This window comes from Protopterus annectens, chromosome 16.part0, assembly GCF_019279795.1.
Source record: "Protopterus annectens isolate FY-2018-M chromosome 16.part0, PAN1.0, whole genome shotgun sequence".
In the NCBI taxonomy this organism is placed as follows: Eukaryota; Metazoa; Chordata; order Ceratodontiformes; family Protopteridae; genus Protopterus; species Protopterus annectens.
Window position 1 is genome coordinate 869,321,393 of NC_056750.1, and position 20,507 is coordinate 869,341,899.

Sequence of the window (20,507 nt, forward strand, 5' to 3'; positions counted from 1 at the left end):
CCTACAGCAACTTCTTCCCATGCTGGGCAAGGAGTCTTGGCTGGTGACTCTAGATCTCAAGGAGGCATACCTGCACGTCCCTACTCGACCAGATTGCAGAAGATACCTCAGATTTCTTGCAGGATCAGAGCATTATCAATTCTCAGCATTGCCCTTTGGCTTATCTACTGCGCCCAGAGTATTCACGAAATGCCTGGCATCAGTAATTGCTCATTGCAGGCTTCAGGGAATTCAAATTTATCCATACCTGGACGACTGCCTGATACAAGCGGGCAACAAGAGCAAATTAACAAAAGATTTGGAAAAGGTTATTCACCTATTGCAGGCCTTGGGATACACAGTCAACATAAAGTCAAGGCTGGTACCATCCCAAAGGATTACATTCTTGGGTGCAGAACTGGACACATCAAATCAAATGGCATTTCTCACAGCAGAAAAACAAAAACAACTACCACTCTATTTCATGGCATTAACAACGCAGAACCAGCTTACAGCAAGGAAAGTCCTGCAAGCCCTGGGTTACATGGCATCCTGCATACTATTGATCCCACATGCCAGACTACATATGAGGAAGTTGCAATGGTACCTAAGGAATTTATGGTCTCAGCACAAGCACAGCCTAGAAACCCAAATTCCAATAATTCCATGCCTGAAGCAAGAATTCCTGTGGTGGGCTCAGGCCTGTCAGTTGAACAAAGGACTGCCTTTCCACAACCCTCACCCAAGCCAGACTATCACCACGGACGCCTCAGACCTCGGTTGGGGGGCACACATGGCAGACAAGTGTATACAAGGCCTATGGACACAGGACCAGCTGAACCTACACATAAATCAAAAAGAGATGCTGGCAGTGAAACAGGCAATTCAGACATTCAGACCGTTTCTTCAACAAGGTCATTTGCTGATAAGGACGGACAACACCACAGTTATGTGGTATATCAACAAGCAGGGAGGCACACATTCATATCCTCTATGCCGGATGGCAGTGGACCTGTGGAATGTGGCCCTGAACCTCAACATTCAGCTCCAGGCCATATTTGTGCCAAGGAAAGAAAATATACTAGCAGACACCTTAAGCAGCACTACCACGGATGCACACGAATGGATGCTGCATCCGGACATCTTCAAATCCATTACAAAGAAATGGGGGCTACCAGAAATAGACCTGTTCGCATCCCCACACAACCACCAATTGAGAAAATTCTGCGCAAGGACATACCACCCACTTGCTTGGAAGGTGGACTCCCTATCCTTCAGTTGGGAAAACCTAACAGCATATGCATTCCCACCTCTTCCTTTGATGCACAAAGTGCTACTGAAGATCAAAGAAGATCACCCAAGGATCATCCTGATAGCTCCAGACTGGCCGAGGCAGCATTGGTACCCGCTTCTGAGGAGTATGTCTCGGACACACGCATGGCCTCTACCTCTAGTTCCTTTACTGCTAACACAGAACAACTACAAAATCCTGCATCCAAACTTGAAAACACTGCAGCTAGCTGCTTGGAATCTTACATAAAACAAAATAACCCAGATTTATCTCAGAGGGTTAAAGACATTATCCTGGAGGCTCGCAGACCTTCCACAAGGAAGACTTATTCAGCAAAATGGAAAAGGTACCTCATTTGGAGTGCAGCAAAAGGAGAAAATGTATCATTGGCAAACCTAGCTAACATCCTGGAATATTTAGCAGAGCTTTTCCACAATGGCCTGTCTTACTCCTCCATCAAGATTCATGCACCAGCAATTTCAGCAGAATATAACATGGATCCTCCAGTCTTCTCTCATCCTCTACTCAGGCAGTTTCTGAGAGGAATTAAAAATGTAAAGCCTCCAAGGAAGCCACCTTTGCCTACATGGGACCTAAACTTTGTGCTAGAAAAGTTAACACTTCCCCCTTTTGAACCAGCAGCAACAGCAGAATTACAGTTATCTTGGAAAACTGCTTTCCTGCTTGCAATCACTTCAGCAAGAAGGGTTTCTGAATTACAGGCATTAATGGCAGTACAGCCCTTCCTTATCTTCCATCAGGATAGACTGTCCTTGAGAACTAACCCTACTTTTATGCCAAAGGTGGTCTCCAGGGTATCATTGAACCAAGCAATCCACCTACCAACATTCTTTCCCAACCCACAGAACAGGGGGGGAAAGACTACTGCATACCTTGGATTTACACAGGCAATTGCGCTACTACCTGGACAGAACCAAGAACAATAGAAAAACTGACCAACTTCTGGTAGCATATGCAGCAGGAATGGAAGGAAAAGCAATTTCAAAACAGACAATCTCAAAATGGATAGGAAATTGCATTAGATTTTGTTACTCCTTTCATGGAAAGACAACTCCAGAAAACATCAGACCTCACTCCACAAGGGCTACAGCCACTACTACAGCTTTCTTACGAGGAGTGGCTACCAAAGACATTTTAGAGGCTGCTACTTGGAGCTCCGTGCATACATTTGCCAAGCATTATAATCTGCCTTTATACTCCAGATCCCGAGCAGGCTTTGCCACTGCTGTTTTGCAAGGGATCTTAACTACACCATAATCTTCTTAGTGCCTCCACCCCCAGTTTGGCTATGGTATTCTACCCATTTGTTAGGACTGCAGATGCATCCTTGAAGGACATAGTACAGTTTTGTACCTACCATAAATGTAGATGTCCGAGAGGTATGCAGTTTTGTACCTACCATAAATGTAGATGTCCGAGAGGTATGCATCTGCAGTCAGGATTACCCACCCTCCTTCCCCTCTGTGGTACTCCTAGGGTATTTGCCCATCTTGTAGCTAGCTGGGGGAATCTATTATGGTGTATTTGTTTGTATATATGTACATACATGGTTATTTTTGTTTGCTCTCTACTGTTTGGAATCATTTGCATTTATCCAAATTTAGCCTTCCTAGAGGGCACCTGGCATCTGGGGCAAGAAACAGAGGAAAATGGCGTCGGCTGATGCCTTTATACCCAATTGACAGCAGCTATGACGTCGGGTGAAGTGCGACGTCAGCCGAGGCCAGACCCAGACTTTGGAATCCAGCCGACCGAAGGGCTGCCTGAGGCAGGACAACCCATTTGTTAGGACTGCAGATGCATACCTCTCGGACATCTACATTTATGGTAGGTACAAAACTGTACTTCGTGTTTCACTGTTGCAGTCATTACATTTGGGTAATCTGCTTGCAGGTAACCCTCAGTCGGCCTGATTAACAAAGTCTTGGGTCCTGCTTCGGTTGCTGTCCCTTCTTCCATGACGTCAGGTTGTCAGGGGTATAAAACATGCAGCTGACGCCATTACATCAGTCTTTCTTGCCGTGCGGTGCCTGAAGCAGAAGCAGTTCGCAGCTGCCGGTCGGCTGACTCCTGAAATTTTAATTTTAGAGTTTCTGAATCGAAGTCTTCAACTAAAAGCGAAGTACCCCATCGGGGAAACTTTTTCTTGCTCCTTACCGATGTCAGTAAAAGTTAATAATTGCATTACTTGTGGAAAGCAAATACCTCACAAAAATCACAAAAATTTTCATTCGTACTGTATTCCTTGCCTAGGCCCTGACCATGACATACCTTGCTGTCAGTTTTGTGCTTTATTTAATCAGCGCACTATCCATCGTCAGTATATTTTCACTTCTAAATATTTTGGTTCTCAGTTTAATTATCCAGAAATGTCGGTTAGCCATCTGACTACTGGGATTCTGAAAAAATGCAAAGAGACAGGCCGCTGAGGTCCAAAGCTGCTAACAACGCTTCTCCTAAGCCAGTCGCCAGTTCGCCAGGTGCTTTCAGTCCCTGATACCCGCTACTTCTGAATCGCAGGCCTCTACTGAGACCCATTCAGAGTCCCGTATGCCACGAGATGCTTCAACTGTGGAGCCAGCAGATGTCTCCACCTTGGATGGGTCCAGAGCTGCTGTGCAGGCACTGGCTTCTCAGGGTGTATTCAGGCCTATGGACTTGCATATTAAAATGATGCCTTCTTCATTTAGGCCAAAATCTCGAACCATGCCTAAGAAACCGACGCCCAGGCTGCATGCTCAGGCCTCTATGCCTAAAAAACAAATGAGTGGCTGAAGATCTTATAACTCCAATCAGGGGAAGCCAACCTCCCCCTTCTAAGAAACCTAGGACTGAAGTTGTTTATGATTCCTCTGACCAGGATTCTGATTTTTCTGATTCTTCTGATGATCTGGATTTGCCCTTATCTACTTATGAGGATTCTGATGCAGAGGACTCTATTCCCTCTGCTTCCCCTCCAGAGGATTTTTTCTTTTGGGGAAACTTTGCATTCTCTTAAGGGAGCATTTCCACTGGGAAAGCCAGGATTTTTCTGATTCAAAAAAAGAGGCTTAGGGATTTCTTGCTCCTGCCGCAGCACAGGCCTTTAGCTGTTCCTCCTGTACTAGACATTGTTGATGATGCCTTTTCAGAATCTAGTTTGGCCCCCTAACACTTTACCTCCTGCTCCCAGAAAACCTTGATAGATATTACAGGGTTCCTGATTCACACAAGTTCCTTTTTAAATATCCTATTGCGGATCCAGAAACTATTTCATAGGGACTCAAGGGCATTAAGGCTTCTACTGCTAAAAATCCTACCCCTTCTGATAGAGACTCCAGGGCTCTGGATAGATGGGGTAAGAAGGTTTACACTTCTACAATCTTGGCCATTAGGCCTTTAAACTACCAGTTTCATATGTTAAAGTATCAACAACATGTTATTGGATTGCTTAAACAGAAAATTATGTTAATTCCTGACTGTGCTGTAAATAGAGTTACAGGATTTAATATATTCTGCTGAACAGCTTGGAAAACCTACTTTGCAATGTGGATTTGATTCATTAGAGGCCTCTTGCAGGGCTGCTGTTACTGGGTCTGTGCTCATAGGGCATGCTTGGCTTAAGGAGCAATCTTTGCCTGATCATGTTAAAGCTAAATTGTTGGACGCTCCCTTAAATCAGGACCACCTGTTTGGCAACAAGGCTGAGGAAGTTCTTAAAAAGTTGGAAGATAAAGCTAAATCTATGCATACTGTTAAAGATTTCTTACAAGTTCAGCCTCCTAGATTTAGTAGGCACTGGCCCTCTAAGAATTGGTCCTTTCCAGCTCCTTCCAGGTCTTCTCAAGCCAAACCCAGACATAGCAGAAATCCCAGGTTTCAGTCCCAAGGGACACACAAGACTAAGTAGTGGGGGGTTTCCGCTCCCAAATCAGGGAGTAGTAAGACTCCACCCTATGGAAAACAGTCTCAATGACTTGCTTCTAAAACTTCCAAGCACTTCCCAACTGACTGCTCCTTTAGGGGGAAAGATGGGTCTACAGGCCAAAAACTGGGAACTCGTTACCCAGGACAAATGGGTTTTAAATATAGTGTCCCAAAGATACAGATTTCACTTCCACACATTACCAACACCAAGCGGGTGGCCAGATCTACACCCCAAATCAGTGGGCAGTGGCCCAAAATCAAGTACTCTCTCTTAAACAAGGGGGCTATTCAGTTGGCACCAGAAGAGGAAAATGGACAAGGTTTCTATTCGAGACTTTTTCTGGTACCCAGAAAAAGCAATACACGGCGTCCTATCTGGACCTTTCTATTCTAAACATCTTTCTGGTGATTCCAAAATTCAAAATGCTGACTCTTCACCAGCTGCTTCCTATACTAGGCAAGGATGCATGGTTGGCAACACTAGACTTAAAAGAAGTCTACCTGCACATCCCTATCGGGGAGTCTTGCAGAAGATACCTATGCTTCAAAGCAGGCTACATGCACCATCAGTTCTCTGCACTGCCCTTTGGCTTATCTATTGCGCCCAGGGTATTCACAAAGTGCCTAGCTCCAATCATTGCATTTTGCAGGCAAAGAAATATTCAAATATACCCATACCCGGACGATTGTCTAATTCAGGCAGAAAGCAAGGACATTCTTTTGAATCATCTGGCCTTTGTTCAAAGGGTACTGACTTGTCTGGGGTTCACCATAAATGAAAAGAAATCCCACCTGGTACCCTGTCAACAAATTATATTCCTGGGAACAAGCTTGAATACAACTTCCCAGATGGCTTTCCTCATGCCAGAGAAACAGATTCATTTGACAACTTACTTCAAACAAGTAGTCACAAAAACCCAGCTATCTGTAAGGCAAATACTGCAAGCCTTGGGGTTCATTGCCTCCTGCATTCTTCTAATTCCATATGCAAGGCTGCATATGAGGAAACTACAATGGTATTTCAAATGCCTATGGTGTCAACATTCACAGGATCTAGAAGCAAGGATTCTTGTCATACCTTGCCTACGCCTAGAGTTCCTTTGGTGGGCAGAGGCCTGCCACCAAAACAGGGGACTACCGTTCACATTACCCCCTACCGCGCAACTTTTAACAGACTCATCAGACTATGCATGGGGGGCTCACCTGGCAAGGAAGTGCATTCAAGGCAAATGGAACCCAAGTCAAATGCACCTGGAAATGTTAGCTGTACAGAATGCTGTGACGGCCTTCAAGGACCACATTCTTCAAGGACAACTAATGGTAAAGATGGACAAACAACACTGTGATGTGGTACATAAACAGGGGGGTACACATTCTTACCCCCTCTGCAGACTAGCCATGGCATTGTGGAACACGGCCTTGAGCTACCAAGTGAATCTACAAGCTCAGTTTCTGCCAGGAAAACTAAATACACTGGCAGACGGACTAAGCAGAAACCTCATGGACTCACATGAGTGGAAACTGGAACCAAGGATTTTCAACATGTTGACAAGCAAATGGGGGAGCCCAGATATAGACCTGTTTACCTCTCCCCAGAACCATCAACTGAACAAATTTTGCACAAGGATTCCCCACAAGCTAGCTTGGAAAGTGGATGCTCTATCCTTCAGCTGGAAAAAACTATCAGTTTATGCCTTTCCTCCTCTGCCTCTGCTCTCCAAGGTACTACTAAAGATCAAACAGGACAAGCCAAGGGTGATTTTAATTGCACCAGACTGGCCTCGTCAACACTGGTACCCTCTCTTGCACAGTATGGCACGCTTGGCTCCATGGCACCTGCCTCAGACTCCTTCGCTGTTGTCTCAGCAGGAGAACCAGATTCTGCACCCTCAGCTGCAAACCCTGAACCTAGCAGCCTGGCTAATTACCTAATCTCTCCTTTACCACCCCTCAGTAAATCAGTGATGGATATCATTTTAGAGGCTAGGAGGCCTAGTACTAGAAAATGTTATGCTGCAAAATGTAAAAGATTCTGTGCCTGGAACCAGTCTCAAGGAATGAATGCAGCAGTGCCCAGTTTACCTCAGATTCTAGAATACATGACTGAAATGCTTCATAAGGGCTTGTCCTTTCCCTCCATCAAAATTCATGCCTCAGCCATTTCAGCTCATAGCACAGAGCCTCCCCTCTTCTCACCCACTGCTCAAGCAGTTCCTCAGAGGGGCCAAAAAATTAAGGCCACCCAGGAGAGCTCCAACTCCTGCCTGGGATCTTAACTTTGTCTTGGAGAAACTCACCCTTCTTCCTTTCGATCCAGCTGCTACTGCAGATTTAAAATTTCTTTCCTGGAAAACAGCATTCCTTTTAACAATCACTTCAGCAAGAAGGGTATCTGAATTACAGGCCCTTATGGCAGTGGAACCTTTCATCTTTCATGCGGACAGGGTGTCCCTCAGAACTAATCCCTCCTTCATGGCCAAGGTGGTATCCAGTGTGGCTCTTAATCAGTCCATTCATTTGCCTACCTTCATTCCTAACCCACAGAACAAAGAGGAATGAATACTGCACTCTTTAGATGTTCACAGACAACTTAGATTCTACTTGAACAGGACTAAACCTCAAAGGAAATCTGAACAACTATTGGTGGCATTTGCTGCAGGGACAGAGGGGAAGGCTATTTCAAAACAAGCCATTTCAAAATAGATAGGCCACTGCATTCATTTCTGCTATAAGCACCATGGAAAACCTATCCCACAGGGCATCAGACCCCATTCAACCAGGGCTGCATCTACGTCTACAGCCTTTCTCAGGGGCGTACCTACTAGGGACATCCTCGAAGCTGCTACCTGGAGTTCTGTACATACTTTCACCAAGCATTATCATTTGCCAATTTTCTCTAAATCCAGAGCTGGTTTTGCCAATGCAGTCTTGCAGGGCCTTATAGCTGGTCCTAATTCTATTTAAATTCCTCCTTCCAACCTTAGCTTTGGGAATCTACCCAAATGTAATGACTGCAACAATGAAAACACGAAGAATATAGTACAGTTGTGTACACTTACCATAAATGTAGATGTTCGAGTGTATTCACTGTTGCAGTCCAGGTTACTCTCCCTGCAGCCCCCTTTCTTCTTTTGGCTATACCTCTACTCTCACTTACTATGCTCAAAAAGCTTTTTGGTGTATTTGCTTTTTTGTTGGAGGTATATCCTTGTATTTATAGATTTGATTGCTTCCCATTAGGGGGCACCTGACATCTGGGGCAAGAAAAACTGATGTAATGATGTCGGCTGCATATTTTATACCCCTGATGACCTGACATTATGGAAGAAGGGACAGCAACTGACGCAGGATCCAAGACTTTGTTAATTAGGCCGACTGAGGGCTACTGCTGCAAGCAGATGACCCAAATGTAATGACTGCAACAGTGAATACACTCTTAACATCTACATTTATGGTACGTGTACACAATTGTACTTTCCTTTTCCTCTTTCAAATTTTGGTGTTGGTCTTCCATTTAGTTTAATTACTGCTGTAGACCCCCCTTATGTAGTAACATATTTTTTTGCAGAAATCCCATTTTACCCAGTACCTCCTACTCATATTTCTAATGTGTCTAATCAAATGCTATGTCTGCACCTAGGCCTAAGATCACCAACGTCACACTTACACCACAGCTGGTACTTCCTCATCATCTGACCAAGGGGTACTTCCTCATCATCTGACCAAGGAGAAGGGAAGGGAATGGACTCTTAACAGTATCGCATTCAAAAAGAGTTTACCCTCCATAAAAGTGGACTTCACAATGGTCAATACACTGATATGGCATTATTGTTTTTTTTTTCTTTTAGCATGACTTAAAATAAATATTTTAAAAACCTTAATGTATATTAAAGAAAAAATAAGCCATGTCTGACCAAGACCAACTAAGCAGTTAAAAGTGTGTAGCACTCAACTGTTTTCTACTCGAACCAGTGTAATGCAAGTCACAGGGACAGACACTTACCCGAGTTTACAATAAAACTATTATGTTCATAGGTTCATAGGTTCATACTAGGCTATCTGCCCAAGGGCATTTATAAGCCTAGCCCAGAGTTTTTGTGGCTTTCGCCACCCCTTTAGTTTGAAGAAAACTATGCCCATTATTTTGCTGTGCCTCTGTCAAGCAGAGACACTGGGGTAATCCCTGGGGTATATCTGCGATCTCCCATCCATTGGTCAAGATTTCTCTTGAACACAGCCAGCGAGGTGCTCTGCCTCACATGTACCGGGATTTTGTTCCACAGCATAGGGAGTCTTTGGGTGATGAATCTGTCCCTCCAGCATGTCCTATTAATAGCCGTGTCGAGGTTTAAGTCTCCCGCCCTTGTAGTTCTGAGGGATCTAGATTTTTTGAGGTGAAGCATGTTCATCAAGTTTGGGTTTGACATGGCCTTGTATGTCAGGCACAAGTCACCTCTGAGCAAGCGGTAAGCAACTGAATAGAGCTAAAGTTCTTTCAGTCGGGCAGCATAAGACATATTTTTGAGACCCTTTATCCTTTTGGTAAGGAACTTTTGGGGCCTTTCCAGCTGCTGCAGGTGTCGGGTCAGATACATTCCGAATGGGGCATTGTACTCAATCATTGGTCTGATGAGTGATGAGTACAGGGGGACGATGACCTCCCTTGATCTAGATGTGAATCCCTTCATGATCAGGTGGGCAATGTAGAAGGTCTTCCTAACTACTTTAGCAACGTGAGTGTCAAACGAAAGGTTACTGTCAACCTGAGTCCCCAGATCCCTGATAACTTCTTCTGTGCTCAGTGGATTGCCACCTATATGGTAGCTAGGGGTAACCTTGTTTTTCCTGAAGGGTATGACTATGCATTTCTTGGCGTTTAACTTTAGGCCATGGCTCTGGCACCAGTTATCCGTTTCTGTGAGACCCTTCTGAAGGATATCTGTGTCAGATGTGTTTTCGACTATGGCGCCCAGTTTGCAGTCATCTGCAAACTGTCAGCCATAACCCTCCTGTGTTTGCTTGTACTTCAGAAAAGTAGATGCCGAACAAGAGTGGGCCCAGGACTGAGCCCTGTGGGACCCCACTTGTGACAGGCTTTGAGTCTGACATGGCGCCAGCAACTCTGACCCTGTGGGTTTTGTCACTTAGCCAGTTTGCAACCCATCTTGTGATGTATGGGTTTACATTTAAGCTGATGAGTTTTTCAATAATACCTGAGTGGGGTATTGTGTTGAAAGCCTTTGCCAGGTCGAGGTAGGCTGTATGGACTGCCTTTCCCTCATCAATGGCCTTAGTGACTGTTTCGAAAAAGTCAACCAAGTTTAAAAGGCATGATCTGCCTTTGACAAAGCCAAACTGGGATGGATCCAAAGTCTGCAAGTTCCCTATGAGTTCCATTATGATCCTCTCCATGGCTTTGCAGATCAGGCTTGTCAAGCTGATGGGACGGTAATTTCCAGGGTCTGTGGAGGCACCGCCTTTGTGAAGTGGGACCACAGTTGCCGTGCGCCACTCCTTGGGTACGTATCCTGAGGTGAGGCTAAGATTAAACAGCTGTCCTAACTGCGGGTTTAATTCCTCGTTGAGTTCGTGGAGCACACAGCCGGGGACGCCATCCGGTCCCATGGATGCTGTGTTTTTCGCCTTAGAGAGAGCAGTTCTCACCTGGGCGTTAGGGCTACAATCCTCTGGTATAGATATCTCTCCTTTTGGGGGGGGGGGGGAGAAGTTTGCACTGAACCTGTCAGCCAGTATATTGGCAATGTCTGTAGGTTCAGTAATTTTCACATCATATTGAACTAATTCTGAGCATATCTGGGAGTTTCCTCCCAGGTTTCTAACATAGCTAAAGAAGGCCTTATGATTGTCTTTTGAGTCCTTAGCGATTTTTCTCTCAAAATTTGCCCTGGATGATTTTATGAGAGCTCTTGGTTTTTTACTTATAATGATCAAAGGTGTCTTACCTTTTAAGGATTTTGCTCTATCTTGTAGTAGCTTTCTCCTTTTGTTGTAGAGCTTGTTTATGGCTGGGGTCCACCAGACTGGACGCTTGCCTTTGGTACAAAGAGTCTTTGTTTTGTTTGGGATTGCCTGATCCATGCAGTCCTGTAGATGCTGGTAGAAGGCATTTGTAAGTGATTCAGTGGCTTGAGTAATGTTTACCGCCGGCTCGGGGGCCTTAAGAGACCACACTAGTCTTTAGAAGTGTGAAGTCGGCTTTTGAGAAGTTCTTCACTGTGGTCTTTTTTATCTCGGGTGGGGGCGGGATGAGGACCTCCAGTGAGATTAGTTTATGATCTGATCTCACCAGTGAGGGGTATACTTCCGGTGTTGAACATTGTGAACCCATGATGTCCTTCAAAGATGCATCTGCAGTCCTAACATATGGGTTGTCCTGCCTCAGGCAGCGCTTCGGTCGGCCGGATTCCAAAGTCTGGGTCTGGCCTCGGCTGATGTCGCACTTCACCCGCCGTCATAGCTGCTGTTTATTGGGTATAAAGGCATCAGCCGACGCCATTTTCCTCAGTCTTTCTTGCCGTGCGGTGCCCGAAGCAGAAGCTGTTCGCAAGTGCCGGTCGGTCAGATCCAGAGATTCCTACTACCGAAGACTTCTAAAAAGCTAAGTACCCTGTTGGGGACTCTTTCTTGCCTCAGCCGATGTCAGACAAAGTAAATAATTGTTTAACTTGTGGGAAACAAATACCTCATAAGGATTTCCACTCTTACTGCCTTCCTTGCTTAGGCCTAGACCACGACGTATCAGCTTGTCTAGCCTGTGCTTCCTTCAACCGACGGACACTTAGACGTCGGTCGGAGTTTGCAGAGGAGTTTTTTGGTCCCGCTTTTGCATACAAAATGCCATCTGAGACTCTACTCAATTAGCTAAAAAGCGCAAGGAAAAGGACCGACATTCGCGGCCCGCGGTTTCGGCTGAAACCACAGTTAGGCCAACCGCGAAAGTCTCTGTTTCGGCTGAAACCGAGCCCCCGGTTCTTCCTTCGGCCGAAAGCATGCCTCCGATAGCCGAGGCCTCACAGAGCATGGCTGAATCTGCTACTGAATTTACTGCTACAGAAGCAGGCACCCAGGATTTGTCAGACACTATTCCTTTAGACATATCTACCCCTGCACGTGGGGCTGCTAGACCCCCTGCTTCCATGTCTATCCTGGCTTTTGCCAGGGCTAAAGCAGCTAAATCTTCAAAGGCCTTGCCTGCCAAAACTCCTTCACATAGGCCTACCTCTAGTTCCCAAATACTCAGCCTGGCTGAGGATCTCATTTCTTTGATCAGAGGATCCCAACCTCACCCAGACAGGGCCTCTCAGCCCCCTCCAGACAAGAGGCCTAGGACTGAACCCTCGGAACCTGTCTCTACAGATGATTCCTCGGATGACTCAGACATTTCAGACCCTCACGAAGGCCCATATTCTCCTTATGAGGATTCTGATGCAGAAGACTCCATTCCTTCTGCTTCTCCTCCTGAAGAATTTTCCTTTGGGGAAACCTTGCATGCTATGAGGGAACACTTCCAATGGCAGGGCCAGGATTTTTCAGATTCAAGGAAAAGGCTAAGGACCTTTTTACACTTACCTCAGCATAGGCCTTTAGCCATTCCGCCAGTACTAACAGTTGTTGATGATGCATATAATGATGTCTGTACTGCTACTGATTCTCTTCCTCCGGCCCCTGCCAAGCCAGACAGATATTACAGGGTCCCGGACGCACACTACCATTTGTATAAGGCTCCTGTTGCAGACCCTGAAACTATTTCACAGGGCCCTAAAGGTGTGGCAGCTGCCTCTGCCAAGAACCCTCTCCCCTCTGAAAGGGAATCTAGAGCATTAGAGAGATGGGGTAAAAAGGTTTATACTTCTGCTACTCTTTCGGCCAGGGCCTTGAACTGTCAATTTCACATGATTCAGTACCAGGAATTTGTTAGACCAGCTAAATAAAAAACTGTCTTCTCCTGAACCTTTAGACCGCAAGTCCCTTCAGGATTTGGTACATAACTCTCAGCACGTCAGTAACCATTTCTTAAAATGTGGCTATGATGCACTGGAGGCTTCCTTTAGATCAGCTATGACTGGAACAGTGATTTGAAGGCATGCCTGGTTAAAAGAACAATCCTTACCAGACCATGTTAAGTCAAAACTCCTAGATGCTCCCTTAGAGAAACAAAGTTTGTTTGGCTCCCCTGCACAGGAGGTTCTAAAGGTGGAAGAAAAAGCAAAAACAGTCAAGGATTTTTTACAGGTCCAACCTCCGAGGTTTAGCAGAAATTGGCCTTCGAAGAATTGGTCCTTTCCAGACAACTCCAGAGCACAGAGAGGCAGAAATAGACGCCCAAGAGGCAGAGGTCAATCTAGGGGTGCCTACAGGGGATGTCAGTGGCAACCTACCAACCAGAGAAGTACTGCCACAGAATCAACTACAACCACTTCCACAGGGCAGACACAATGACTTGGCTCTAGTTCCGCCTACCAGGGAACAACTGGAAGCACCCTTGGGCGGAAGACTAGCCTTATTCTCCAACAACTGGCATTACATTACAGGAGACAAATGGACTTTACAAACAATAGACAAGGGCTACAGGTTTCACTTCCACACTCTACCAAAAAAGAGAGGAATGCCAAACCTACCACCAAGCCAAAAAACAGACGCTCTAAGACAAATCAACAACTTACTAAGGATGAGAGCTATAGAAGAGGTACCACCTATGGAAGAAGGCCAAGGATTTTACTCCAGGCTTTTCCTTGTACCAAGAAAAGAAAATCAATGGAGACCTATTCTAGACTTGTCCGCACTGAACACATACCTCAGTGTTCCAAAATTCAAAATGCTGACCCTCCAGCAGCTTCTTCCCATGCTGGGCAAGGAGTCTTGGCTGGTGACTCTAGATCTCAAGGAGGCATACCTGCACGTCCCTATACGACCAGATTGCAGAAGATACCTCAGATTTCTTGCAGGATCAGAGCATTCTCAATTCTCAGCATTGCCCTTTGGCTTATCTACTGCGCCCAGAGTATTCATGAAATGCCTGGCATCAGTAATTGCTCATTGTAGACTTCAGGGAATTCACATTTACCCATACCTGGACGGCTGCCTAATACAAGCGGACAACAAGGCAAAATTGACAAAAGATTTGGGAAATGTCATCCAACTGTTGCAAGCCTTGGGATACACAGTCAACATGCAAAAGTCAAGACTAGTACCATCCCAAAGGATAGCATTCTTGGGTGCAGAACTAGATACATCAACTCAGATGGCTTTTCTCACAGAAGAAAAACAAAAGCAACTACCAGTCTACTTCATGACATTAACAACACAAACTCAGCTTACTGCAAGGAAAGTCCTGCAAGCCCTGGGCTACATGGCATCCTGCATAATATTGGTTCCTCATGCCAGGCTGCATATGAGAAAGCTACAATGGTACCTAAGGAATGTATGGTCTCAACACAAGCACAGCCTAGAAGCCCAGATTCCAATAATTCCATGCCTGAAACAAGAATTCCTGTGGTGGGCTCAGGCCTGTCAGTTGAACAGAGGCTTACCTTTCCACAAACCTCATCCAAGCCAGACCATCACCACGGACGCCTCAGACCTAGGATGGGGGGCACACATGGTGGACAAGTGTATACAAGGCCTATGGACCCAAGACCAGCTGAATCTACACATTAAATCTAAAGGAGATGCTGGCAGTGAAACATGCGATCCAGGCATTCAGACCACTTCTTCAACAGGGTCATCTGCTGATAAGGACGGACAATACCACAGTCATGTGGTACATCAACAAACAGGGAGGTACACATTCATATCCTCTATGCCGGATGGCAATGGACCTGTGGAATGTGGCCCTGAATCTCAACATTCAACTTCAGGCCAGATTTGTACCAGGAAAAGAAAATTCTCTAGCAGACACCTTAAGCAGAACTACCACGGATGCTCACCAATGGATGCTGCATCCAGATATCTTCAAAGCTATAACAAAGAAATGGGGACTACCACAGATAGACCTGTTTGCCTCCCCACACAATCACCAATTGAAGAAATTCTGCACAAGAGCATACCACCCACTTGCTTGGAGGGTGGACTCCCTTTCCTTCAGCTGGAAAAACCTGACAGCATATGCATTTCCACCTCTTCCCTTGATGTACAAAGTTCTACTGAAGATCAGAGAGGATCAGCCAAGGGTAATTCTGATAGTTCCAGACTGGCCGAGGCAACATTGGTACCAGCTACTGAGAAGCATGTCTCGGACACACGCATGGCCTCTACCTCTGTCCCTTACTACTAACACAGGACAACTACAAGATCCTACCTCCAAACTTGAAAACACTGCAGCTAGCTGCTTGGAATATTGCATAAAACAAAATAACCCAGGTTTATCTCAGAGGGTTAAGGACATTATCTGGAGGCACGCAGACCCTCCACAAGGAAGACTTATTCAGCCAAGTGGAAAAGATACCTCATTTGGAGTGCAGCAAAGGGAGAAAATGTCTCATTGGCAAACATAGCACACATCCTGGAATATTTAGCAGAGCTGTTCCACAATGGCCTGTCTTACTCCTCCATTAAGATTCATGCATCAGCAATTTCAGCAGAATACAACATGGATCCTCCTGTCTTCTCTCATCCTCTACTCAGGCAGTTCTTGAGAGGAATCAAAAATGTAAAACCTCCAAGGAAACCACCTTTACCTACATGGGATCTCAACTTTGTGCTGGAAAAGTTAACACTCCCCCCTTTTGAACCAGCAGGCATTAATGGCAGTGCAACCCTTCCTTATCTTCCATCAGGACAGAGTCTCTCTGAGAACTAATCCTACCTTTATGCCAAAAGTGGTCTCCAGAGTATCATTGAACCAAGCGATTCATTTACCTACATTCTTCCCCAACCCACAGAACAGGGGGGAAAGACTACTACATACCTTGGATGTGCACAGACAATTACGCTACTATCTGGACAGAACTAAGACCAGCAAAAAAACTGACCAGCTTCTGGTAGCATATGCAACAGGAGTGCAAAGAAAAGCAATTTCAAAACAGACAATCTCAAAATGGATAGGAAATTGCATTCGATTTTGCTACTCTTTTCATGGAAAGACAACTCCTGATAATATCAGACCTCATTCCACAAGAGCTACAGCCACCACTACAGCTTTCCTACGAGGAGTGGCTACCAAAGACATTTTAGAAGCTGCTACTTGGAGCTCCGTGCATACATTTGCCAAGCATTATAATCTTCCCTTATACTCTAGATCCCGAGCAGGTTTTGCAACTGCTGTTTTGCAAGGGATCTTAACTACATCTTTATCTTGGTGCCTCCTCCCCCAGTTTGGCTATGGTATTCTACCCGTATGTTAGGACTGCAAATGCATCCTTGAAGGACATAGTACAGTTTTGTACCTACCATAAATGTAGATGTCCGATAGGTATGCATCTGCAGTCAGGATTACCCACCCTCCTTCCCCTTTGTGGTATTCCTAGGGTATTTACCCTTCTTTTAGGTAGCTGGGGGAATCTATTATGGTGTATTTGTTTGTATATGTATATATATATATATATATATATATATATATATATATATATATATATATATATATATATATATATATATATTTTTTTTTTATATTGTTTGCTCTCTACTGTTTGGAATTATTTGCATTTATCCAAATTTAGCCTTCCTAGAGGGCACCTGGCATCTGGGGCAAGAAACACTGAGGAAAATGGTGTCGGCTGATGCCTTTATACCCAATAAACAGCAGCTATGACGTCGGGTGAAGTGCGACATCAGCCGAGGCCAGACCCAGACTTTGGAATCCGGCCGACTGAAGGGCTGCCTGAGGTAGGACAACCCATATGTTAGGACTGCAGATGCATACCTATCGGACATCTACATTTATGGTAGGTACAAAACTGTACTTTCGTGATGATGAGGTCAAGTATGTTTTCACCTCTTGTGGGGATGGTGACTAGTTGTTCCATGGCATTTGAGTTTATGAACTCCAGGAACCTTTGGGCTAGAGTGTTTGGGCTTGAGTAGTGATCCCAGTCTATATTAGGGTAGTTGAAGTCAACTAGTATAATGGTGTTTGGAGATACATTTATCCCCTCCAGTGTTTTCAGGAAAGCTATGTGAGTTTCCTGAGTTTGAGAGGGTGGCCTGTAACATGCTACAAATTGCAGAGCAGTTTTGCCTATGGTTAATTGCACCTGGATGGTCTCCGATGCATCGTGCGTTGCCACCAACCTTGAGATGTGGGTGTCCTTGATGAATATGGACATCCCCCCTCCTCTCTTGGTGTTGTCCGGATTTTGGGGCCGGAACGCATGGTATGAGGTAAAACCTGATAGTGCTGGGGTGCTCTCAGGAGCCTTGAACCAGGTTTCAGTCACAGCACAGACATCGATGTTCTCCATACTGAGAAGGGCCTCGAGTGTGTGCATCTTGAGGTTGAGACTTCTGGCATTGAGCAGCATTACCCTTAGTTTTTTTCCTTTTTTGTGTTCTAGGGTGGTAGGTTTAGAATTTGAGCCTTGCCTAAAAAAGGCACTACGGGGGTGGCAAGAGCCTTTGCCAATATCCGGAAGCCCAGGGGTGACAGGTGCAAGCCGTCCCTTGCGAAGCAGCGTGGCTTGTCCAGCATGTCATCCCAGGCAGACAGACATTGGATCCCCTTTGAATGACACCAGAGTTTAAGCCAATTATTAAAGCTGATCATCTTATCTCTGTATTGTGGCATCATTCTTGGTGAAGGTAGTTTTGCTCCCCAAAGCATAAAGAATGTGAATATGTAATATCAAGTTGTGGAACATGTTAAGATTATTTTTGGATCTCTTATTCTACTAATTAGTAAGCTTTATATTATTCCAGAAAGAAGTGTATAGAGACTAGGTAAAGGTCCTCTATAAGCACAGCAAAGACAACTTGTAAACAAAATTAAAGAGGACCAACCACGGTTAGGGGCAAAATAACTTTAATAAAATGACAGAGTAAGTGCTTTCACGACCTCATGGCCACTTCTTCAGACTCAAATACATTAAAACAAACAGTTAAACCTTTAAATAGTTCATTGAGCCAATCAAAGAACACTAATTAACTTATTAATCAAGATTTAAAAAGATACAGATGCTTTACTAGCATATATAAAAACATATAAATATTTATTCTTAAGCCTCATTGTATGAAAAACTATTATAAGACATCTAGTCGGGAAGTATGCGTGCATGTAGTAAAGGTTTGATAGACAGCTTCCTTTAATGCCTGGTTTGAAGTGCGTTATCCAGCGAGTTCAGCTAGCTCAGTCTTACTCTTAATATCCCCTTTCCTCTAGCTCTCTCTAAAAATGTGCATAACTAGAAACCTAAATTCATGTGGGGCACCACATTCGTCAGTACGTTTCACTAGTGCATTACTCTGTTTATTTCTAATGTCCCTCAGATGTTCCATTATATGCTCCTTAAGGGACCGGTTAGTCTTACCTATATAAGACTTTACACTCCAAGCAGAAACTATAATAAACAACTTTCCTGGTGGAACAGACTGCATAAAAATTAGAGTCTAAAGCCTTCCCTTTGTGTGTATGTAAGAACGATGGACCTGTATAAATATACCTCCAGGCATTACAGTTCCTGCATGGATAAGCACCTTGTCTCTGTGATGTCTCACTGGTTTACTTCAGCCCTGTAGCAGAGCTGTCCCTTTAAGGACATTTTATTCTTAAATGAAAGTAAGGGATTGTCATGACAACTCCAACTAATTCTTCTGAACCCTTCAAGATGTTCCAATTTCTCTTAATAACCTTTATATTATGTATGTCTGAATCTGTAATGAGCCATGTACTCTGTGACAAAGGAGATGAGTTTCATTTGGGAATGAGAGAACTCAGCATCTTCCTGCAGATAAAGGACTAACTACAATACTCCACCTATAGAAGAACATATACAAATTAAGGAGTAAAAGTCCTATCCAATGGAAACATCAAACCTAGTCAATCAAAACTAAGCTTAACACTAACCAGTCATACCAGCTGCTCCTTCATCTCCCTTTGAAGCCTGTATATAACAGCAAGCCGCAAGTTACTTTATTCATAAACTTTTTGGATCTGATGAAGTCAGAAGTTTGAAGAAAATTGACTAGTGGGGAACATTACTGGTTTAAGAACTTTTGAAAGGGATTCATATCCTTTTGTAAAAGTGCTTCTATCAGGAAGTAAGGGTTAATTTTCAGCAGAAACCCAGCACCTCTCTAGATCTAATCCCTTTGGTTATTTTTTTAAGTGAAGTGGTTTGAATCCTTCCCTTTTTTCCATATTTTTTCTCCACTTCTACCATCTTCCTCTTCACTTTCCCCTTCATCCTTTTTCACTATATATTTATATCTGTATCTGGGGCCTCTGCCCCATCCTCCACTTCACTTTCTCCTTCATCCCTTTCCACTATATATTTATGTCTGTGTCTGGGGTCTCTGCTCCTTCCTCCACTTCACTTTCCCCTTCATCCCTTTCCACTATATATTTATATCTGTATCTGGGGCCTCTGCCCCATCCTCCACTTCACTTTCTCCTTCATCCCTTTCCACCATATATTTTTGTCTGTGTCTGGGGTCTCTGCTCCTTCCTCCACTTCACTTTCCCCTTCATCCCTTTCCACTATATATTTATGTCTGTATCTGGGGTCTCTGCCCCATCCTCCACTTCACTTTCCCCTTCATCCCTTTACACTATATATTTATATACAATATATACAATTATATACAAACAACAAATTTGTTTCAGCCATATTCCTAGATCTATCAGAAGCATTTGGTATGGACTCCCATAACCTACTCTTAGACACTGTCAACCTTATCCTTCACCCCTCTACTACTTCATGGTTTAGAAGCTATCACTCTGACAGAAAACAATCGGTTAAATGGCAAAGTACACTATATCCTCTATTGCCAACTACTATAGGCGTCCCACAAGGATCAATACTGGGTCCTCTACTATTCTCCATTTTCACTAACAAACTACATATTTACACCCTGCATGCATCACTTATACAGTATGCAGACGACTCCACCCTAATCTGCTCAGCCCCATCCATAACCACTCTTCAAAAGCTTACCCAAGAATCCTTCTGCTCCGTGGAACAATGGATTACTGGTATCCAACTAATTCTAAATCCCAACAAGACCAAGTTACTCTTTTTTTTTTTTTTTTTTACCTCCAATAAATCCAAATCCACACCTCCTACCTTCACTATCACCTCCAAAAATGGGACCACAATCTCCCCCTCCCCTCACTAAGCTGCTTGGGGTTGAAATAGAT